The sequence below is a fragment of the Callithrix jacchus genome, chromosome 5 (assembly GCF_049354715.1).
Source record: "Callithrix jacchus isolate 240 chromosome 5, calJac240_pri, whole genome shotgun sequence".
Classification (NCBI taxonomy): Eukaryota; Metazoa; Chordata; class Mammalia; order Primates; family Cebidae; genus Callithrix; species Callithrix jacchus.
In genome coordinates, this window is record NC_133506.1 from 73,000,187 (window position 1) to 73,024,502 (window position 24,316).

Here is a 24,316-nt window from a genome sequence, read left to right on the forward strand (position 1 = left end):
ATTGGTGGTAGCAGTCAGGTGCAGTAGCTCATGTCTATCATCCCAGAACTTTGGGAGGACAATGTGGGAAGACTGCTTGATCCTAGAAGTTCAAGACCACCCTCGGCAACACAGCGAGATCCTGTCTCTCCAAAGGAAAAAAAAAGTTGAAAATATACTAAGTTGAAAATACATTTATTTATTATTTTTTGAGACAGAGTCTCACACTGTCATCCAGGTTGGAGTGCAGTAGTGCAATCTTGGCTCACTGCAACCTCTGCCTGTCAGGTTCCAGTGATTCCCCTGCTCAGCCTCCCGAGTAGCTGGGATTACAGGCATGAGCACTGGCTAAATTTTGTATTTTTAGTAGAGGTGGGGTTTCACCATGTTGGCCAGGCTGGTCACAAACTTTTGACCTCAGATGATCTGCCTATATCAGTCTCCTAAAGTGCTGGGATCACAGGCGTGAGCCACCGTACCTGGCCTATTTATTTTTAGTTTTGGAGGTGGAGTCTGGCTCTGTTGCCCGGCGGCAGTGCAGTGATCCCATCTTGGATTGCTACCTGCAACCTCTGCCTCCCAGGTTCAAGCAATTCTCCTGCCTCAGCCTACTGAGTAGCTGGGACTACAAGCACCCTAACACACCTAGCTAATTTTTGTATTTTTAGTAGAGACAGGGTTTCACCATGTTGCCCAGGCTGGTCTTAAACTCCTGAGCTTAGGCAGTCTGCCCACCTCAGCCTCCCAAAGTGCAGGGATTACATGTGTGAGCCACCATATCGGGCCCGCAAATGCATGCAATACACCTACCCTACCAAGCATTGGAGGTTAGCCCAGCCGACTTTAGGTTGAAAACAAACCGAGCATTACTAAAAGGAGAACAAAACCCACTCACCCTTCCCCACCTTGGATCATGACCTTGACATTTCAGGGGTCCAGCCTTCATGAAAGTTTGTGGAAATAGATAATAAACTTGAATAAATGTACCCACCTTTAAGTGTACAATTCAATGGCATTTGGTAGATTCACAATAGTGTGCAACCATTGCCATCATCTGTTTCTAAACTTCCTCATCATCCCAAACAAAAATGCCATCCTCATGAAGCAATAGTTCACCTACTTGAAAATTTTTATTTACTTATTTATTTTGAGACCAAATCTTGCTCTGTCTCCCAGGCTAGAGTACAATAGTGTGATCTTGGCTCACTGCAACTTCCGCCTCCCAGGTTCTAAGCAATTCTACTGCCTCAGCCTCCAGAGTTGGGATTACAGGCACTTGCCACCACACCCAGCTAATTTTTGTATTTTTAGTAGAGACGGGGTTTCACTGTGTTGGTCATGCTGGTCTTGAACTCCTGACCTCATCGTGATCCACCCACCTCAGCCTCCCAGAGTTCTGAGATTACAGGCATAAGCCACCATGCCTGGCCAAAATTTTTTATTTTTCAAGAGATGAGGTCCTTCTCTGTTACCCAGGTTGGAGTGCAGTGGCATGATTATAGCTCACTGCAGCCTCAACCTCCTGGGCTCAAGTGATCCCTCCTGCCTCAGCCTCCCAAGTAGATGGGACTACAGGTGCACGTGACTGCACGTGGCTAATTTTTATTTTTATTTTTTTATAGAGACAGAGTCTCACTATGTTCCCCAGGCTGGTCTCAAACTCCTGGGTTCCAGCAATCCTCCCACCTCAGCCTCCTGAAGTACTGGGATTAAGGGCATGAGCCACTGCACCTTGCCCCCATGCAATTTATTGAATACTATACTAACAGTGAGAAACAGAAAGGTTGTATCGATACTGGAAGCACAGTTTCTACTGAATGTGATCATTTTGGTGCCATTGTAAAGTCAAAAAATTGTGTGACCATCTGCACTTTCAACTAATGCTAGGCTTAGACACTTGGATTTTAGATCCAGAAACATCTAAACACTTCCTGCTGGGTGGGGGAAGGCCATAGGGGTCAGAGCTCTTAGCTGCTAGCAAGAGAAGCCCACTCAGGCTGAGTTTAAAAACTGAGGCTGGGCACTATGGCTTCTACCTGTAATCCCAGCATTTTGGGAGGTTGAGGTGGGTGGATTACCTGAGGTCAGGAGTTCGAGACCAGCCTGACCAACACGGTGAAACCCTATCTTACTAAAAATACAAAAATTAGCCAGGCATGGTGGCACATGTCTGTAATACCAGCTACATGGGAGGCTGAGGCAGGAAAATCACTTGAACATGGGAGGCAGAGGTTGCAATGAGCCGAGATCATGCCACTGCACTCCAGCCTGGGTGACAGAGCAAAACTCCGTCTCAAAGAAAAAAAGAAAAGAAAATGAATTTATGGGCAGCTGAGAAGGATGGAGGAGGCACAGAGACAACACTAAAGATGACAGGCAGCCAGCTGGACAGCCACAGCCTCATCAAGCCCAAACATGCAGAGGCTGGCCAAGGGAGGTGACATAGAAATGGCCGGGGGTGGTGGCTCATGCCTGTAATTCCAGCACTTTAGGAGGCCTAGGTGTGTGTCACTTGAGACCAGGAGTTCAAGACCAGCCTGACCAATATGGTGAAACCCCATTTCCACTAAAAATACAAAATTAGCCAGGCATGGTTGCAGGTGCCTGTAATCCCACAACTTGGGAGGCTGAGGCAGGAGAACTGCTTGAGCCTGGGAGGTGGAGGTTGCAGTGAGCTGAGATCATGCCACTGGACTACAGTCTGATCGACAGAGTGACTCTGTCTCAAAAAAAAATGACACATAGAGACAATTTCTATGCAGAATCGTGAGTGAGTGTCTCTCCTTTAGGTGGGAATGCCAGGAGATTTTCAGAATCTGGGAGTGGGCACCGAGCATGTGGCTGAGAATCCTTGAGAGCAGAAACATTCAGATGTACTTAGCAGAGGAATCAGGGGTGTGCCTGGCTGGGGTATCAACAAAGCCATCCATTCCAGCTGGCTGTTGATGTTGATGCTGTACATCCTGAATATAAATTCTCCTGTCAGAAACTATCTGGTTAGAAAGGCAAAGAAGAAAGAAAGTCATACTCCTGTTCCCCAAAGGAGAGGGCAAGGAGGCGGGAAGGCAGAAGGGAACTTCCTGGTGCTGCAGCCTGAATGTCCCCTTCTGCTGCTGTCTTCCCCACTAGACTCTGTACTTCCAGAAGGGGCTGGAGATGGGCACAATGCCAGCCCCTCCCTTCTCTCCAGAAGTATTCCCCAACCCTGACATTCACAGTAATTGCTTCTTTCTGTTCCTCTCTTTTTTTGAGGCAGGTTCTTGCTCAGTCACCAGGCTGGAGTGCAGTGGTGCGATCACGGCTCACTGCAGCCTTGACCTCTTGGGCTCAGGTGATCGTCTCCCCTCAGCCTCCCAAGTAGCCAGGACTATAGGGGTGCACTACCATTCCTGGCTAATTAAAAAAAAAAACAACTTTTATTTTTGTGTGTGTAGAGACAGGGTCTTACTATGTTGCCAGGCTGGTCCCAAACTCCTGGGCACAAGCGATCCTCCCTTCTTGGCTTCCCAAAGTGTTTGGTGTTAGAGGTGTGAGCCACCCTGCCAGGCCTCTTTCTGTTTCTTTAGAGTAGAGCTGCCCTAGTATGCATCTCTAGCCCTGCATTATTATTCCCCAGCACTGTTATGTCTTTTAAGCCTCTTTCAATCTCCAAGTTTGTTGGCTGGGTGAGTGCTCACACCTGTAATCCTGATGTGAGAGGATCATTTAAGTTCAGAGGTTTGAGACCAATCTGGACAACACAAGGAGACTCCTGTCTCTACAAAACCTAATTTTCTTTTTTTAACTCTACCAAGGCCGCAGTGCAGTGGTGCGATCTCAGCTCACTGCAACCTTTGCCTCCCAGGTTCAAGCCATTCTTCTGCCTCATCCTCCCAAGTAGCTGGGATTACAGGCACATGGGACCATGCCCAGCTAATTTTTGTACTTTTAGTAGAGCCAGGGTTTCACCATGTTGGCCAGGCTGGTCTCAAATTCCTGACCTCAGGTGATCTGCCCACCTCAGTCTTCCAAAGTGCAAAGATTGGGATCACAGGTGTGAACCACCATGCCTGGCCAAAAACTAAAATTTAAAAGAAGACACAATCTACAAGTTTCTCCTCTATCCCTTTTCCTTTTTTTTTTTTTTGAGACAGAGTCTTGCTCTGTCACCCAGGCTGGAGTGCAGTGGCACAATCTCAGCCCACTGCAACCTCTGCCTCCTGGGTTCAAGTGATTCTCTTGCTTCAGCCTCCCGAGTAGCTGGAATTACAGGCACGTGCTACCACACTTGGCTAATTTTTGTATTTTTGGTAGAGATGGGGTTTCTCCATGTTGGTCAGGCTGGTCTCAAACTCCTGACCTCATGATCTGCCTGCCTTGGCCTCCCAATGTGCTGGGATTACAGGCGTGAGCCACCTTGCCTGGCCTTTCCCTTTTCCTTTCTATAGATTTTGGAAGACTCCACATTGTTGGGCCTGCAGCATTTCTCAAAGTCTGGATTTCCCTGGTGCAGATGAACCCATTCTCTGCCTTTTGTATTTGTGGCATATTTGCAGCCTGATTGATGCTCGCCCCATCAGATTAGAGTTTAATCGTGTTGGCAAGATTCAGCGGGTGATGTGATTGATTTCTTATTGGTGATGAATACTATCCTATTGTCTCTCTTACTTTGTTAAACTTTTAAAAGTTTTTTAGAAATAGGGGTCTCATTTTGTCACCCGGGCTGGAGTGCAGTGACTCCACCATAGCTCCCTGAAGCCTCAAACTCCTGGGCTCAAGCAATCCACATACCTCAGCCTCCTGAGTAGCTGAGACCACACACCACCACACCCAACATTTTTTTTTTTTTTTAGATGAAGTCTGTCACCCAGGCTGGAGTGCAGTGGTATGATCTCAGCTCATTACAACCTCAGCCTCCCAGGTTAATGCAATTCTCCTGCCTCAGCACTCTGAGTAGGTGGAATTATAGGTGCCCACCACCACACCTAGCTAATTTTCATATTTTTAGTAGAGATGGGATTTCACCATGTCGGTCAGGCTGGTCTGGAACTCCTGACCTCAAGTGATCTGCCTGCTACAGCCTCCCCAAGTGCTGGGGTTACAGGTGTGTACCACCGCACCACACCTGGCTAATGCCAGAATTTTTTTTAGACTGAGTTGTTTTGTCACCCAGGCTGGAGTGTGATGGCACAATCTCAGCTTTCTGCAACCTCCTCCTCCTGGATTCAAGCGATTCTGCTGCCTCAGCCTCCTGAGTAGCTGGAATTACAGGCACCCACCACCATGCCTGGCTAATTTTTGTATTTTTTTAGTAGAGACAGGGTTTCACCATGTTGACCAAGCTGGTCTTGAATTCCTCACCTCAGGTGATTCAACCACCTCGGCCCCGCAAAGGGCTGGGATTGCAGGCATGAGCCACTGCAGCCAGCCAGCCAGTATTAAAAAAAAAAATGGGTCTGTGTTGCCAGGCTTGTCTTGAACTCCTGGCCTCAAGCAACCCTCCAGCCTTAGCCTCCTGAGGAGGAGCCAGGAGTTCGAGACCAGCCTGACCAACATGGTGAATCCTCCTCTCTACTAAAAATTAAAAAATGAGCCAGGTGGGGTGGCATGCACCTGTAGTCCCAGCTACTAAGGAGACTGAGGCAGGAGAATCGCTTAACCTAGGAGGTAGAGGTTGCAGCAAGCAGAGATCATGCCACTGCACTACAGCTTGGGCAACAAGATCTGAACTCCATCTCAAAAAACAAACAAACAAAAGTAATGTGACTGCTATTTTCTGGTTGTAATCACAGAGTTCATGTGGAAAAGCTAAGCAATGTGAAAAAAAATACAGTTAAAGTTTCATTGTTAGAGGACACAGAAGCTCATGCCCTCAGTCATTCATGAATGTGTGATTAGGTTTTGGCCAGGAGCAGAGGCTCATGCCTGTAATCCCAGCACTTTGGAAGGCTGAGATGGGAGGATCACTTGAAGCCCAGCGTTTGAGGCCAGCCTGGCCAACATGGTGAGACCCCATCTCCACACACACACACACAAAGATTAGTTGGGCATGGTGGCATGCACCTGTAATCCCAGCTACTCAGGAGGCTGAGGTGGGAGGACTGCTTGAGCCTGGGAGTAAGAGGCTACGGTGAGCTATGATTGTACCACTGCACTGGCCTGGACAACACAGGAAGTCTCTATCTATCTCAAAAAAAAAAGGGCGGAGGTTTGATTTTGTGTTTTTGTTGTTGTTACTGTTGTTTTCTGAGATGGAGTCTCACGCTCTGCCCAGGCTGGAGTGCAGTGGTTCAATCTTGGCTCACTGCAACCTCCACCTCCTGTGTTCAAGTGATTCTCCCACCTCAGCCTCCTGAGTGGCTGGGATTACAGGTGTGCACAACCACACCCGGCTCATTTTTATATTTCTAGTAGAGATGGGGTTTCACCATGTTGGCCAGGCTGGTCTCAAACTCCTGACCTCAGGAGATCCACCCGGGATTACAGGTGTGGGTCACTGTGCCTGGTTGATTTCATGTTTTAGCTGGGTTGAGTCTGGCAGGTGTATGGTTAATAAACCAGGTCTAAATATTTCTAAGCTACCGGTGGCTCGGGCACGCACTGACAGCAATGTTGTGGATGGTGATATTGGCTTCGAACGTGGAAGAAAACAAGATCTGGTCTCCTTTTTTCACCCAGACGGTGTTGACCAGCTGACCTAGGAGACAAAAGGATAGGTATATGAGGCCATGTGTACATCCTGGGAAAGGGGATGCCAACTGCTGGGACCCCAGACCCCCCTGCCACCACCCAGCTCACCCAGCCAGTGGCTCTTCCATGTTCCTTACAGCTTTTGAGAGGTTCGCTATTCAAAGGAGGGTGATCAAGGAAAGTACAGGGCTGGGGCACAATTTTGTTAAACATGACAAGGAATATGCTTTGGTTCAAGAAAACCCTTGGCCAGGCACGGTGGCTCATGCCTGTAATCCCAGCACTTTAGGAGGCTGAGGTGGGAGGATCACTTGAGGTCAGGAGTTCAAGGCCATCATAGCCAACATAGTGAAACCCCATCTCTACTAAAAATACGAAAATTGGCCAGGTTTGGTGGCACCTGCCTGTAGTCCCAGCTACTTGAGAGGCTGAGGCTGGAGAATCCCAGGAGGTGGAAGTGGCAGTGCACTGAGACCACACCATTGCACTCCAGCCTGGGTGACAGAGTGAGAATCCGTCTAAAAACTAAAAACTAAAACTAAAAATAAAATACCTTCTGCTAGGCATGGGGGTACATCCCTGTAATCCCAGCACTTTGGGAGGCTGAGGTGGGCAGATCACTTGAGGTCAGGAGTTCAAGATCAGCATGGCTAACATGGCGAAACCTTGTCTCTACTGAAAATACAAAAATGAACCGGGCATAGTTGCATGTGCCTGTAATCCCAGCTACTTGGAAAATGGAGGCAGGAGAATCACTTGAACCCGGAAGGTGGAGGTTGCAGTGAGCTTAGATCACACCACTGCACTTCAGCGTGGGGGACAGAGCCAGACTCCATCTCAAAAGAGAAAAGAAAAGACAACTCGATCCCCACTAGTCTTCTCTGTAAGCAGCTCGGAGGGATGGCTGTGGAGTTTTTGGTCAGCCAGGGGCTTAAATGCAAAGGAATGTCTTCTAATACAGGTGACTACTCTAAGCACTAAAACAGGTTGGGTTTGGCGGCTCTCATCTGTAATCCCAGCACTTTGGGAGGCTGAGGCTGGAAGATCACTTGAGCCCAGCTGTTTGAGACCAGCCTGGGCAACAGGGTGAAAGCCCATCTCTACAAAAATAAGTTAGTCTTGCATGATGGTGTACCTGTGGTCCAAGCTACTGGGAGGCTGGAGCAAGAGGACTGCTTGAGCCTGAGAGGTGGAGGCTGCAGTGAGCCACAATCGTACGTGGATGCAGTGAGCCTGGATGACAGAGTGAGACCCTGTCTTCAAAAAAAAAAAAAAAAAATCCCATTGTAAGGATAAAACAGGCTGAGTACAGTGGCTTACAGCTCAAGCAGTCCTCCTGCCTTACCCTCCCAAAGTCTGGATATTACAGTACAGTAATATCCAGACTTTGGGAGGGTAAGCAGGAGGACTGCTTGAAGCCAGAAGTTTGAGACCAGTGTGTGTAACATAGGGGGACCTAGTCTCTACAAAAAAACACAAAAAAATTAACCAGGCATGGTGGCACATTCTTGTAGCCAGCTACTCGGGAGACTGAGGAGGGAGGATTTTTTGAATCCAGGGAAGGTGAAGGCTGCAGTGAGTCATGATGTCACCTCTGCACTCCAGCCTGGGTGCAGTAGTACAGTCAGAACTCAACACAGCCTGTACCTCCACAGAGTTAGGCCCTGTCTCACAAAAAAAAAAAAAAAAAAAAAGGCTGGGGGCTCATGCCTGTAATCCCAGCATTTTGGGAGGCTGAGGTGGAAGGAAATCGAGACCATCCTCGCCAACATGGTGAAAATCCATCTCTACTGAAAATACAAAAAAAAAAAAAAAATAGGTGGGCATGGTGGCACACGCCTGTAGTCCCAGCTACTTGGGAGGCTGAGGCAGGACAATTGCTTGAATCCAGGAGGCGAAGATGGCAGTGAGCCGAGATCGCGCCACTGCACTATAGCCTGGGATTACAGGTGCATGCCACCAGGCCTGGCTAATTTTTGTATTTTAGTAGAGATGGGTTTTCACCATGTTAGCCAGGCTGGTCGCCAACTCCTGACCTCAGGTGATCTACCCTCCTCGACTTCCCAAAGTGCTGGGATTGCAAGTATGAGCCACCGTGCCCAGCCTGATTTTTTTCAAGTATTTAAAAATATAAAACCAATAAACATTCTTGTGCAGCTCACGGGCTTTAAAAAATGTGGTGGGATCTGTATGTCTCCTGTGTAGATACTATATGCCATGGTTTCCAGAGCCCTGGTTAGATATTTGTTTGTTTGAGACAGAGTCTCTGTTGGCCAGGCTAGTGGAGTGGTGTGATCTCAGCTCACTGCAACCTCTACCTCCCAGGCTCAAGCAATTCTTGTGCCTCAGTCTCCTTAGTAGCTGAGATTACAGGCACTACCACACCCAGCTAATTTCTTGTATTTTTAATAGAGATGGGGTTTCACTACTTTGGCCAGGTGCTCTCAAGCTCCTGGCCTCAAGTGATCCACCTATCTTGGCTTCCCAAAGTGCTGGGATCACAGGCATGAGCCCTGGCTAGGTACATTTAAGGTATAATGGCATATGGAGGCTGAGGTGGGAGGATCACTTGAGGCCAGGAGATCAAGGCTAGCCTGGACAACATAACAACCACAGAGATCCTATCTCTACAAAAAATTTTTAATTAACTGGGCATGTTGGTAGTATGCACCGATAGTAATAACTACTTTAGACCCTCTTTCTAAAAACTGTAAAAAATGTTTTGTTTTTTTGAGACAGAGTCTTGCTACATCACCCAGGCTGGAGTGCAGTGGTGCAATCTCAGTTCACTGCAGCCTCTGCCTCCTGGGTTCAAACAGTTCTCCAGCCTCAGCCTCCTGAGGAGCTGGGATTACAGGCATATGCCACTGGGTCTGGCTCATTTTTGTATTTTTAGTAGACACCGGGTTTTACCATGTTGGTCAGGCTGGTCTCCAACTCCTGACCTCAAATGATCCACCCATCTCGGCCTCCCGACATGCTCAGATTACAGGTGTGAGCCACTGTGCCCGGCCTTGTGAAAAATGTTAGTGGCATTTTGATTATAATTGAATAGTTGAAAAAAAATCAAATGTGCATGCATATGACTGTTTTTGTCAGGACTAGGGGCCAGGACCTTTTCTAATGCCTTCACCTTGTATTCCAGGGCCTTGCAGACAATACGTGCTTAGCAACTGCAATAGAAGGCACTCAGACAGTGCTTGATGTGCATTGCATACATGTCATCATTAGAAAAAAAAAGAGGAGAGAGGAAGAACATGGGAAAATTCAGGGCAATTGATCAGGTTGACACCATTGTTGCTAAAAATCAGAGACCAGGCCGTGCGGGGTGGCTAATGCCTGTAATTTCAGCACTTTAGGAGGCTGAGGCAGGTGGATCACTTGCGGTCAGGAGTTTGAGACCAGCCTGGCCAACATGGCAAAACCTCAACTCTACTGAAAATACAAAAATTAGCCAGGTGTGATGTGGCAGGTGCCTGTAATCCCAGCTACTAAGGAGGCTAAGGCAGGAGAATCGCTTGAACGCGGGAGGCTTAAGTTGCAGTTAGACAAGATTACACCACTGCACTCCAGCCTGAGGGACAGAGCAAGACTCCACCTCAAAAAAATAAAAAAAATATTCAGAGAAGACCACGATATCTACAGATAATGCACTGTGTCACTTTCCCTGTGCACCTTTCCTGCCTCTTGGTAGACATCTAACATCACCATGAGATCCTGGTGAAGGAGGGGTGGATACTGGGGTTGCTACAGTTTAATGAACCATTTTTCCCCCAGAGAGAGATGCTCATCCTGTCAGATTCCTTTGAGTGTTTTTCCAACCCCTGCTGTGGGCTGTTTATCCTCAGGGCACTTCTCCTGGTGCCACAAGGTGGCGCCACTGCCGTATAAATGAAACAAACTGACCCAAGATTAGAAAATAGTGTTCTATTTACTTTGAGCTGGGTGGGGTGGGTCAAACCTGTCATCCCAGCACTTAGGGAGGCTGAGGTGGGTAGATCACTTGAGGCCAGGAGTTCGAGACCAGCCTGGCAACATGGTGAAACCCTGTCTGTACTAAAAATACAAAAATTAGCCAGGCATAGTGACGCATGCCTGTAATCCCAGCTACTCGGGAGGCTGAGACAGGAGAATTGGTTGGGAAGCAAAGGTTGCAGCGAGCCAAGATTGTGACACTGCACTCCAGCCTGGGTAACAGAACAAGACTCCATGACAAAAAACAAACAAAAAACAACAAAAAATAAAAACAGTATTCCTAAGGACTGAGAGGAGAAACAGGCACGCAGACTGGAGTTGGGGTGGGGCTTGGTGAGAGAATGGGTTCAAGTAACCTGTGAAGGACTCAGAAAGTCACAGCAACTTAAAAATCATTCATGCTACCTCCCACTTCCACATTTTCCAGATATAGAAACCAAGCGGAGAGGGGTAAAATATCCCAAAAGCACCACGTTGGTGGGGAGCAGGGTTGCCAGAGAAAACACAGGACATCCAGTTAAGTGTGAGTTTCGAACTCTTAGTGTGTGTCCCAAATGATGCACACGACTTAGACTAAAACGTTATTCACTCTTTGTCTTCAAATGTAACTGGGCATCTGTATGATTTGCTAAGTCTGACAACGCTCATGAGGGTAAAATGAAGAATAGGGAAATAATTAAATGTAATAAGCAAACACGCAAAATGAGGACAACTCTGCTCCCATTGTGCAGACCAGGGAATTGCACGTTAGAGAGGTGACTTGCCCCAAGGCCACACTCAAAAGTGACAGAGTCAGATTTGAACCTGGTCTTGATTCCAGAGGTCTCAACTTCACTGTTGTGGCCAGGAACACCCCCCAGTCCTACTCATGTGTGTGCATGTTCTGTCTTGAATATAACCCTCTCCCCATCGTGTAAGTGGGCCGTTCCCCTCCCTGACATTGAAGGACCCCGTCTTCAGCAGGCGCCTCCTGACCCAGAAGACCCCCATGAGCCCAGATCCCTGGGACCTCGTGGCTGCTTTTAGCACATTCCCCAATTCCCCATCTTAGGACCCAAGGCTGACCCCCTTCAGGGTCTGCAGCAGTGTTACAGGAAAGGGGACCCGATCCAGACCCCAAGGGAGGGTTCTTGGATCTCGTGCAAGAAATAATTCAGGGGGAGTCTGTAAAGTAAAAGCACATTTTTTTCTTTGGTTGGTTTTTTGTTTGTTTTTTGAGATGGAGTCTCACTCTGTTGCCCAGGCTAGATAGACGGCAGTGGTGTGATCTTGTCTCACTACAACCTACGCCTCCCGGGTTCAATTGATTTTCCTGCTTCAGCCTCCTGAGTAGCTGGGATCACAGGTGTTCGCCACCACACCCGGCTAATTTTTGTATTTTTAGTACAGACGGGGTTTCACCATGTTGGCCAGGCTGATCTCGAACTCTTGACCTCAGGTGATCCACCTGCCTCAGCCTCCCAAAGTGCTGGGATTATAGGTGTGAGCCACAGAGCAAGTTTCTTCTTTCCTAAAAAAGCAAGGTTTTTAGGAAAGTAAAGATAGAATGGCTACTCCATAGAGCAGCCCAGACGGCGCTTGTGCCCACCTTTAGGGTTATTTCTTCATGACATGCTGAACGAGGGTTAGATTACTCACAACTCCCCTTTTTTAGATCATATAGGGCAACTTTCTGATGTTGCCGTGGCATTTGTAAGCTGTCATGGCCCTGGTGGCAATGTAGCAGTGAGGACGAGCAAAGGTCACTCTCCTGGCCATCTTGGTTTTGGGGGGGTTTCGACTGGCTTCTTTACTGCAGCCTGTTTTATCGGCAGGGTCTCTGTGACCTGTATCCTGGGCTGACCTCCTCTTTCATTCTGTGACTTAGAATGCCTTCACTGCCTGGGAATGCAGCCCAGTGGGTCTCAGCCTCCTTTTACCCAGCTCCTATTCAAGATGGAGCTGCTGTGGTTCACATGCCTCTGGCAGCTGGGCTCCTCGGGATCTCCTGACATTCTGTCCCCTCTGTCTCCAGCTCCTGGGCCCCTCCGCCATCACTGTCTTCCTGAGCCTTCTCCCTCTGAATTTCTTCGTCACCAAGAAGAGGAATCACTGTCAGTGATTTGGCTTTTGGGAAAGGGACAGACCAGGCAGGAAGTAGGGGGGAAGACATAGGCCCTGGTGTGGGCGATGGGGAGGGCAGAGCTGAGTGGGAGCCGGTAGATCTGGCTTTGTTCTTGTCTCCATGAGTTGCCCATTGTGCAGATTTGTCCCACTCCTTCCCCATCGCATTGGACGGTGGCTCCTCCCTCCAGTGTTCAGACCCCAGGCCCTGGGTCAGATCAATGCCTTTTTCTCCTGCACCCCATCAGTCAGCAGATTTGCTTGGCATCACCTTGAAAATGCATCCAGCAGCAAGGCCCTGGCTCACTCCTTACTTCTGCCCCAGCCTCTCTCCACTCCCAGCCACAGGAGACCTGTGTGAGCTGAATCCATTGTACCCTCCTCTGCTCAGACCCACAGTGGGCCCCATTTTCCTCAGTCTGAGCCAAAGGCCCCACAGTGGCCCACCAGGCCCTCCCTGAGCTGCCTCATTGCCTCCAGCCTCACCTTCCACCGTCTCCCTCCCTTTCCCACCTACCCCCCTTCCCCATCCTCACACCTGCCTGATGTTCACACATCTCTCCAGGCTGTTCCCTCTGCCTGGGCCACCCTCCCTCCAGAAGACCCTTGTCCCCTCCAGCACTCCCTGCAGTCAGGGCAGCCTCCCTCACCACTGTCCAGCAAGGACATGGCCCACCCATCCCTCTCCTCCCAGCAGCTCCCTTCCTTGGCCTGTCCTGGGTTCATTTTTGCTTTTCCCCAGCACTTCCCACTTCCTAAAGAACCCTACAGGAAGTTCCCGGCAGGGGCCGACGGCCTCATGGCCTCGCTCTCCTGAGACTGGAAACTCCGCAGCAGCACAGGCCACTCACTGCAGCAGACTCAGTATCTAGTTAGCGCTCAGCATGCAAAAGGTGCTGGATAAGTGTTTGAGAACTATGGAAGAAAGGAGGGAGGGGAGAAGGGAAGAAGGAAGGGAAGGGAGAAGGGAGGGAGGGGAGAAAGGGAGGGGAGGAGTGAAAAAAGAGGGAAGGAAGGAAAGATAGGAGAGGGGAGGACAGATGGAGGGAAGGAGTTGAAAAAGGAAGAGAAGGAATGAGGGAGGGAAGGAAGAAAGGGAGGGAAGGAAAAAAGGCAGAAAGCAGGAGAGTGGAAGAAAGGAGTAGGAAAGAAAGGGAGAGGGAGGAGGGAAGGGGGATGGAGGGAAGGAACTTATTTCCTCTCTAGGCCCAGCTGTCCCAATGTCCATCTGTCACTTGGACTGTTTCTCCAGCCTCTTGCATGGCCTCCTCTGGGCATGGTGGCTCACATCTGTAATCCCAGCACTTTGGGAGGTCGAGGCAGGCGGATCGTCTGAGGTAAGGAGTTCAAAACCAGCCTGGCCAACATGGTAAAATGCTCTATTAAAAAACACAAAGATTAGCTGAGCATAGTGGCAGGCACCTATAATCCCAGCTACTCCAGAATCTCAGGCAGGAGAATCACCTGAACACAGGAGGCGGAGGTTACAGTGAGCTGAGATTGTGCCACTGCACTCCAGCCTGGTAAGAGAGCAAGACTCCGTCTCAAAAAATAACAAAATGCTTTCTCCAGGCAGCTGCCTTCTGATGATGCCCCCATCCCCCGGTGAAGCATGGGAGACCCCGAACTCCTGCCTGACCCTAAAGTGCAAAGTGACCCTGCCCACGCACTCCTCTGGCCACACTGAGTGTCCTCTGAGTCATGCTGCTCCTGTGCCTGGGTTTTTGCTGCCCCCTGTCTCAAAGCCTCCCCTCCCTCTTCCCGGCTCCATCCCCCCATCCTCTGCCTGCCCAGCACCCACTTTCTGGTCATTTAACATGTAGCACAGGCTGTAATCCCAGCACTTTAGGAGGCCGAGGGCAGAGGATCACTTGAGCCCAAGAGCTTTAGGCCAGCCTGGGCGACATAGTGAGACCACCCACAACGCCACCAAAAATATAAAAGGAAGCAAAAAAGATGTTGCTCAGGCATTACCCACCTCCAGGTAGCCTTTCTGATGGCACCATACCCACGTGGGCTCAGGGTCAGCCTCTGTTCTCCAGGCATCAGAAGCTGCCTCCCTGGGGCAGTGGTCCTGGGTCAGCTCCTGCAGGAGACCAGGCACAGGATGATGGTGGATGGATCAGGACTGGGGGTCACAGATGCGGAGAGGCAGACAGCTTTGGGACGCACTTGGTGAGATCAGTGGGATTTGCTGCAGGGTGACTGTCAGGGTGCAGGGGACAATTCTGGACCAGCTTTGTCTTCATCTCTCTCTTCCCTCCAATCCCAGGAAAGCAAATGAGGCAGAAGGACTTGCAGGCCTAGTTCACCAGCTCCATCCTCAGGAACTCAAGGACCATCAAGTTCCATGGCTGGGAGGGAGCCTTTCTGGACAGAGTCCTGGGCATCCGAGGCCAGGAGCTGGGCACCTTGTGGACCTCTGTCCTCCCCTTCTCTGTGTTGCTGGTGTCCTTCCAAGCGTCTACATTTCTGGTGATGTCACTCTAGTCTCTATGCCGAGCAGGACTGGGGAAGGAGTGTGAGGGTCAGAGGGGGAGATAGGTGGAGCCTCCCAGATCCTACCACCCTGTCCATCAAAACCCACACATTCTGGATCCTGTTCTCTCGGGGTTCCTGCTTTCTTCTGTGTGAACAAATTAATCACATGATTCTGGTGAAGGTGGCAGCTGCTGAGGCCTGCCTTCTGAGAGTTCCAGGCTTCTACTGATGTGGGGAGGAGGGTTCAGGTGCAGGTGGGCTGCAGAGGTAGAATCCGGGGTCTGAGTAGCTTCTCTGCTGCTGGCCAGCAAATGTCCACAGCCACCCTGTCACTGACGTGATCCTTGTCCTGCCATTCTGTAATTTATTTCTGATGGCTGTCAGAACAGTCTTCCTAAAGCACAGCTTTTGGAAGAATTTAAAAATGTTGATACATAGGCTAGGGGCAGTGACTCATGCTTGCCATCCCAGCTCTTTGGGAGGCTGAGGTGGCTTGAACCCAGGTGGTGGAGATCACAGTGAGCCGAGATTGTGCCACTTCACTCCAGCCTGGGCGACAGAGCAAGACTTTGTCTCAAAAACAAAACGAAACAAAACAAAACAAAAAAACCACAAATAGCACTAACAGCTACAGCCCTCCCGGGCTGCTCTCCTCAGGAGTCCCCAGGCTCAGCCTTCATGTCTATCACCTTCACAGAGAGGCCTTTCCTGACCACCTTCCCCACCACCACAGCACCCCCTGCACCTGATTTCTCTTTACTTTTTTATTGTCGGCTCACTGCAACCTCCACCTCCCGAGTTCAAGCAATCCTCCCACCTCAGCCTCGTGAGTAGCTAGGATTACAGACAGGGTCCACAACGCCTGGTTCTTTTTTTTTTTTGTACTTTTAGGAGAGATGGCATATCACCATGTTGTCCAGGCTGGTCTTGAACTCCTAACCTTAGGGGATCCATCCATCTCCACCTCCCAAAGTGCTGGGATTACAGGTGTGAGCCACCGCACCTGGCCGCACCTGCTTTAGTATTTATTCTTCACAGCGCTCTCCACCTGATGTGCTGTCTGTGTTAATGGTTTGTTTATGGATCGCCTGTCTCTTTTCTCCTCATTAGAATGATGAATCCATTAATAAAAAAGCAACTTTGCTTTCCTCATTGTTTTTTCCCCAGAGCCTGGAACCCCATCGGATATATGATAACCAGGCAGTAGTTATTAGTGGAATGAATGAATGTAAGAATGAATGAATGGCCGGGTGCTGTGGCTCATTCCTATAATCCCAGCACTTTGGGAGGCTGAGGTGGGTGGATTGCTTGAGGTCAGGAGTTTGAGACCTGCCTGGACACCATTGTGAAACCCCATCTCTACTAAAAACACAAAAGTTAGCTAGGAATGGTGGCACACGCCTGTAATCCCAGCTACTCGGGAGGCTGAGGCAGGAGAATTGCCTGCACCCAGGAGGTGGAGGTTGCAGTGAGTCGAGATCGAGCCACTGCAATCTAGCCTGGCAGAAAGAGAGAGACTGTCTTGGGAATAAATAAAAATAATTTAAAAAAATGAAAGACAAGGCCTAGATAGAAGGAATAAGTTACAGTAATCAATAGTGCACAAGGGAAATTACAGTGAATGAGAATTTATTTGAATACTTCAAGATAGCTAGAAGAGAAGGATTTTCGTGTTCCCAAAACAAAAGATAAATATTTGAGGTGATGATTGTCTCAGTTACCCTGATTTGATCATCACATATCATCTACAGCTGGGGTCCCCAACCCTCCTGGCCACGGATCAGTACCAGTCTATAGCCTGTTTTTGTTTTTGTCTTTTTGAGACAGTCTCACTCTGTGCAGTGGTGCCATCTCGGGTCAATGTAACCTCCACCTCTGAGGTTCAAGCAATTCTCCTGCCTCATCCTCCTGAGTAGCTGGGATTTCAGGCATGTACCACTACACCTGGCTAAATTTTGTATTTTTAGTAGAGACAGGGTTTCACCATGTTGGCTAGGCTTGTCCTGAACTCCTTACTTCAGGTGATTCGCCCTCCTCATTCTCCCAAAGTGCTGGGATCACAAGTATGAGCCAAGATTATGGGATGAGCCATCGCGTCTGGCCTTTTTTTTTTTTTTTTTTTTTGACGTGAAGTTTCACTCTTGTTGCCCAGGCTGGAATGCAATGGTATGATCTTGGCTCGCTGCAACCTGCATCTCCTGAATTGAAGTGACTTTCCTGCCTCAGACTCCCAAGTAGCTGGGATTACAGGTATGAGCCACCACGCCAGGCTAATATTTGTATTTCTAGTAGAGATAGGCTGTCTCTATGTTGGTCAGGTTGGTCTCAAACTCCTGACCTCAGGTGATCCACCCACCTCAGTCTCCCAAAGTGCTGGGATTACAGGCGTGAGTCTGAACTCCCAGCTCACCTGTTAGGAACTGGGCAGGCAGCACAGCAGGTGAGCAGCGGGCGGGCGAGGGTGGCTTCATCTGTGTTCACAGCTACTCCTTATTGCTGGCATCACCGCCTGAGCTCCACCTCCTGTCAGATCAGCGGCAGTGTTAGAGTCTCATAGGAGCTCAAACCCTACTGTAAACAGCACATGTGAGGGAGCTGGGCTGCCTGTTCCTTATGAGAATCTAATGCCTGTTGATCTGTCACTGTCTCCTGTCACCCCCAGAAGGGACCATCTAGTTTCAGGAAAAACAAGCTCAGGGCTCCCACTGATTCTACATTATGGTGAGTTGTGTAAGTATTTAATTACATATTACAATGTAATAATAATAGAAGTAGGCTGGGTGAAGTGGCTCAGACCTGTCATCCCAGCACTTTGGGAGGCTGAGGCAGGTGGATCACCTGAGGTCAGAAGTTCAAGACCAGCCTGGCCAACATGGTGAAACCCCATCTCTACTAAAAGTATCAAAACTAGCCAGGCATGGTGGCAGGAACCTGTAATCCCAGCTACTTGGGAGGCTGAGGCAGGAGAATTGCTTGAACCCAGGAGCAGAGGTTGCAGTAAGCCAAGATTGCAGCATTTTAGGAGGCTGAAGTGGGTGGATCACCTGAAGTCAGCAGTTCAGTGGGCGGATCACCTGAAGGCAAGCCAGTTACAATGGCTTATACCTGTAATCCCAGAACTTTGGGAGGCCAAAGTGGGAAGATCATTTGAGGCTAGGAGTTCCAGGTAAACCTGGGCAACATAGCAAGACCCCATCTCTACAACACATTTTTTAAAAATTAGCTAGGCACAGTGGCATGTGCCTGTAGTCTCAGCTACTCAGGAGGCTGAGGCAAGAGGATTGCTGGAGCCCAGGAGGTGGAGGCTGCAGTGAGCCATGCTTGTGCCACTGCACTCCAGCCTGGGTGACAGAGTAAGACCCTGTCTCTCAGAAAAAGAATTCAGAGTAGAGAAAGGTATGAATTGTAAGTTCAAGCATGCCACATCCCAAATTTCCTGCAGAAGTGTTGATGCACGCCCCGAGAACTCTGCATTCATTTCCCAGTGCTGCCTTAACAAAGTACCCTAAATGTTGTCACTTCAACCACAGAGATTTATTCTCACAGTTCTGGAGGCCAGGAGTCTGAAATCAAGGAGTTTTTTGATTGATTGTTTTTCCTGTAAATGCTGAGAGGGAGGATCTGTCCCAGGTCTCGCTCCTGGATTCTCAGAGCCTCCAGAGTCCCTTGGCTTGTAGGCAGTCTTCTGTGTCTGTCTTGACATTGTCTTCCCTTTGTAGGTGTCTTTGTCCACACATCCCCTTTTTATAAGGACACCAGGCACACGGGATTAGGATTCACCCTTATTGCCTCAGCTTAGCTTGATCACATGTGAAGAGTCTATTTCCAAATAAGGTCCCATCCACAGACACTGTGGTGTAGGGCTTCAGCGTCTTTCGGGGAGACACAGGACAATGCATAATGCTATAGATTTGCAAATATTTTTAGTTCGAGTTTCTGGGTTTTACTTTTTCTTTTTCACATCAGATGGGTGATGGGATGATATCATAACAGTTTTGAGGAAAGCACATATCATACAATATCAAGAAAACCCAATAGTCATGCTTAGGTTTTGGTTTTTTAATTTTAATTTTAGTTTTTCTTGAGGCAGGGTCTTGCTCTCTTACTCAGGCTGGAGGGCAGTGGTGCAAACATGCCTCACTGCAGCCCCAACCTCCTGGGCTCCAGCCATCTTCCCACCTCAGCCTCGAAAAGTGCTGGGATTACAGGAATGAGCCACCACACCCAGCTGTTCCCTATTTTTTGTTTGTACCTTGCTTTTTTACTCAGAAATATACCTTTGAGGCTGGGCTTGCTGGCTCACACCTGTAATCCTCAGCACTATGGGAGGCTGAGGCAGGTGGATCACTTGAGGTCAATAGTTCTAGACCAGCCTGGCCAACATGGTATAAAGCCTTCTTTACTAAAAATACAAAAATGAGCTGGGCATGGTGGTACGTGCCTGTAATCCCAGTGACTTGGGAAGCTGAGGAAGGAGAACCACTTGAACACTGGAGGCGGAGGTTGCAGTGGCCAAGTTCATAGTACTGCACTCCAGACTGGGTGGCAGAGCAAGACTCTGACTCAAAAAAAAAAAAAAGAAAGAAAAAGAAATATACATACACACACACACCCCTTGGTAATCTTTTTATATATCAGCATTTGCTGGTACAATTTAAATTCTATTGTAGATTTCATTTAGATTAATACAATCTAAATACTATTCTATTAAGTTCCACAACTAAAAAAATAGGCAATGTATTTAAATGATTCAATGTTCAAAAGCTATGCAGGAGCATAGAATTGAGTCTCCCATATGGCAGCCAATGGCATACATGCTTATTGAAATCTAAGTGAGGCTGGGTATGGTGGCTCATGCCTATAATCCCAGCACTTTCGGAGTCCGAGTCAGGTGACTCACCTGAGGTGAGGAGTTTGAGACTAGCCTGACCAACATGGTGAAACCCCATCTCTACTAAAAACACAAAAAGTAGCCAGATTTGGTAGTGAGTCCCTGTAACCCCATCTACTTGGGAAGCTGAGGCAGGAGAACTGCTTGAACCTGAAGGACAGAGGTTGAGGGAGCCAAGAACATGCAACTTCACTCCAGCCTGGGCAACAGAGCGAGACTCCATCTCAAAAAAGAAAAAAAAATCTAAATGAGTTAACATGAAAGAAAATGAAAGATTTGGTTCTTTGGCTGCGTGGGCCACATTTCAGGTGCTCCACAGCTGCAGGTGGCCCTGAAACATGGTCCTCATTACAAAAAGTTCTATTGGTTGGTGCTGGTGCAGCCTTAAAGCCTCTCTCCCACCCCTCCTGAAAGCCAACCACTGTTAGGGTTTTCTTGGTGATTTCTTTCCGAGATGATCTATGCACACAATAAGCATGTGGAGTTAATGTATCCACTTAAAAAAAATCAGCATCTCCCGTGTAGTGCGAATGACCATGTAATAGTCCATGGAATGGAATGTATACAGCTAGTTCCATAATGAAGGACTCCTGAGTTTTTTCCAGGTTTCCTCTCTTAGTGAACACCATTCTCTCTGCAGAGTAAATCCTTAACAGTGGAATTCCCTGGCCACGAGGTTTATATGTTGTTCTCATTTCTTTTCTCTTTTCTTCCTTTCTTTTTTCTTTTCTTTTCTTTCTCTCCCTCCCTCTATTCCCTCTCTTTTCCTCTTCCTACCTCTTTCCCTCCCTTTCCCCCATGTCTTTCCCCCTCTCCACTCTCCCCCACTTTTCTCTTTCTTTTACAAGGTCTTCTGTGCAATGGCATGATCCTAAATCATTGCAGCCTCGAACCCCTGGGCCCAAGCAATCCTCTTGCCTCAGCCTCCCAAGTAGCTGGGACTAAGGCCTGTGCCACCATGCCCTTCTGGTTTTTTTTTCTTTTTTTGTGGAGATGGGTCTTACTATGTTGTCCAGGCTCATTTTCATCTTAGTAGGTGCTTTTCAAGGGTTCTTACCCAAGGGTACCTGGATGGAACTTAGTCACTTGAAGCCCTTGTCATTGTGTTGAGGTTTTGTGTCTGTCTCCTCCATCCTCGGGGGAAGATTTAAAACTTCTATCCCCTTCGCAAGCAGATTGGTTACTTCAAAAAGTATACAAAAGGTGGGAGGATCACATGAAGTCAGAAATTTGGGACCAGGCTGGCCAAGAAGGTGAAACCCTGTCTCTACCAAAAGTACAAAACTTACCTGGGTGTGGTGGTGCACGCCTGTAGGCCCAGCTTCCCAGGAGGCTGAGGCAGGCGAATTGCTTGAATCTGGAGGGTGGAGTGGATGGAACTAGAACTAGAGTTGCAGTGAGTCGAGATCGCACCACTGCACTCCAGCCAGGATACAAATAGCAGCTTTAGACTTGATCCCGTCAGGCATGACCACTGGGCACGTTCAGCAGTGGATCTCCTGATTCTGCCTCAGTTTCCAGTGTCTTCTCAGAGAGGCCTGGAGTGGAGCGTCGGAAGCCGGGGCTGGATGTCTTGCTGCATAAATATGCTCTCCACTTCCACCTGTGCTGTCAGCCTGGGTGGGGAGAAGACCCATGTCAGGGGAGAGCCACCTTCCTCCTAAAGCCCCACCTGTCTGACAGTTGAGACTTCTGCCTCATTTCCAGAACGCCCAGGGGCCCCTGAATGTCTTATTTGCTAAATGTGCAAGCACATACTGCCTGTACCTCCCCTTGGACCTTCCTGCTTCTCCCTATAGAGCTGTCTGAAGCCTGGAAATGTTTATTTGCCTTTGGAGAAATTCTAGTTCTATCCGCCCCAGACTCATCACAATTACAGTAACAGCCAGTGCTCTGTAACTTTCTGGAGCTTGTTCCAGTAGACAGGAGGTCCCTTCTTCAAGTCCTTTTGGTAACCACATACAAGATGAGGAAACTGAGGCAGGTGAGCTCATGAATGCAAAGTGCCCGAGCTTGGGTTCAACTTGTCTCAAAGTTTATGGGATTTAAGGTTGGTGTGGGAAGTGTTCTGTTTGGCACCCCCTCGCCTGGTGTGTGGGGGTTAGGTCCTGGGTTGCCCAGAGAGCCCCAGTTTATGCCTGCTGACCTGATGCATTTGTAACTAGTGTTCTCTTTACCTGCAAAGTGTTGTGGTTCGGGAGAGAATTTCTGTGCTCACCATGTTCATGTGCACCCTGAGGAAGCTCTGACACCATTGCGCAGCCTCTGATACTGGAGAAAGCCGGCGCTAGGATGTGCCTGTCATCAGGAAGAGCTGCGAGCACCTACATCCACATGTAGACATACCTGTACACATACATTCACATACACAAATCCACACACACATCTACATATATACACATCCATGTACACACACATCCATATCCACACATTCACACACACCTGTGTATTTCCATATATCTGTATACATACACATCTACACATGTATCTGTACATGGATATACATCTGTACACATCTGCACACACATCGGTGGGGATCAGGGAAACAGCATTAAGTAGTGATGGTCTGGTAATAGCGAGTATTGTTTTGACATCTTTTGGGTGAAGTGACCAGCTAGTGGCTATCAGAGGGGTGTGTGGGGTGTGTCCACAGGTTGGTGGGGCCATCAAAGATGGTATCTGTAGTTGCTCATGGCTTTTCTAGAGGATCTCCCATGTGGGGCCTTGGAGTATAGTGAGCTGTCCCTGTGGCCCACCTGCCAGTGTCTGCACCAGTGACCAACAAAGTTCTGGCTTCACTGGCCTTCTTAAGGACTTTCGATTGTACTGTAAGAAACACTAGTGTGCCATCATTTGTCATGTCTGGTAACCACGTGGAGATCAGCTATCAGCAGCGGGATGGGAGCTGGGAGAGCCAGGAGGATGCTACAGTGAGACAGGCACGATGACCAGGGCTGGAGCTGGTGGGTAGTGGAGGTGACAGATGGGGTTGATTCTAGTCACATTCCATAGCAATGATCTACTGAGTTCCTGATGGATCCAACGAGGGGGTTGTCAAGGAGAGCAGAGGAGTCCTTTGTACTTACGTCTGAGTTTGTAATACAGGATTCTAATTTTGAGAAATCTGGAGTTTAAAAAATTGGGGACAGACTGGGCACAGTGGCTTACACCTGTAATCCCAACACTCTGGGAGGCCAAGGCAGGTGAATCACTTGGGCTCAGGAGTTTGAGACCAGCTTGGGCCAACACGGCAAAACCCCATCTCTACTAAGAATAGAAAAATTAGCTGGGCACTGTGGTGTGTGCCTGTCATCCCAGCTACTTGGGAGGCTGAGGCAGAAGAATCACTTGAACCTGGGAGGTGAAGTTTGCAGTGAACCAGGATCCTGCCACTGCACTTCAGCCTGGGTGACAGAGTGAGACTCTGTCTCAAGAACAAACAAAAATTGGGGAAGGACTGGCATAGAAAGCCATTAGCTGGGCTGTCTCCTGCCTTGTCTCCAGTCCCAGCTTGTGTGTCATGGCTGGGCCTGCTGGTCAAGCCTGTCATTCCAGGTGACACCAAGGCCTTTTCAGGACTACAGTGACCTGCAGCCACCCATGGTCAGCAAGCCCGAGTGGTTCCAGGCGCAGCTGGAGATGAAACTGGTGATGGGGGCAGCCCTGTCATCTTTACAGGGAACCTCCTGTGGCAGACAGGCAGCAAGCTGGCCTCCCCGCATCGCCGAGCCATCTGCTGAGTGACCAGGCCCACGTGACAGGTAGGAGATGAGACCCCTTGTGCCCCGTCTCCTCCGTAGCCAGGCTAGGGTGTGGGCCAAATGCCTCCTGATGGTCGTCATCAACCCAGCCTCTCAATGTCAACATCCCATCTAAGGATAGACACAGGCTCAGTGTGAGCCTCCAGAACCTCCCCCAACCTTCAACCTCCCCCACAAACCTTAAAATAGCAGCTTTTGGGCTGTTTTTATTCTTGCCAACAATAAGAAACACATGTAACATTTTGACCTAAAATATGCTGGGCATTTAAAACACACACACAGGCTGAGCAGGTGCTGGCCCTGTGCCAGAGCTGAGGTGGTGGCACCTGGGTGTGCTGCTTATGAGTTCTTAAAGATTCCAAGGTAAGGACAGGAGCTGGGGCTGGGGCCACTTGGAGCGGTGGCTGTTGATCACCTCATGTGGGTGCTTGGGAGTCATAACAGCTGGCCCACTTCC

General features: G+C 48.9%; 2 long non-coding RNA genes and 1 pseudogene across 8 annotated transcripts in view; 1 reads left to right on the top strand and 2 right to left on the bottom strand.

Moving 5' to 3' along the window:
* Positions 1-24,316, top strand: part of LOC118153702 (uncharacterized) — a 94,875-nt gene that overhangs the window by 38,719 nt on the left and 31,840 nt on the right. The window contains exon 1 of one of the 7 annotated variants that reach the window (XR_013535537.1): positions 13,921-23,859. The exons of 5 other annotated variants lie outside the window; for them this stretch is intronic. This is a non-coding gene — a long non-coding RNA (uncharacterized LOC118153702). Of the gene's footprint in view, positions 1-13,920; positions 23,860-24,316 lie in introns of those variants that run through there. One more of the 7 variants, XR_013535536.1, reaches the window with a different exon arrangement.
* On the bottom strand, positions 1,107-15,102 carry LOC144582564 (uncharacterized). Its single transcript, XR_013535538.1, has 2 exons — positions 14,705-15,102; positions 1,107-6,655 (listed from the first exon to the last, which is right to left on the bottom strand). It is a non-coding gene; the product is annotated as an uncharacterized LOC144582564 (long non-coding RNA).
* Positions 19,168-19,264, bottom strand: LOC118154423 (small nucleolar RNA U13; annotated as a pseudogene).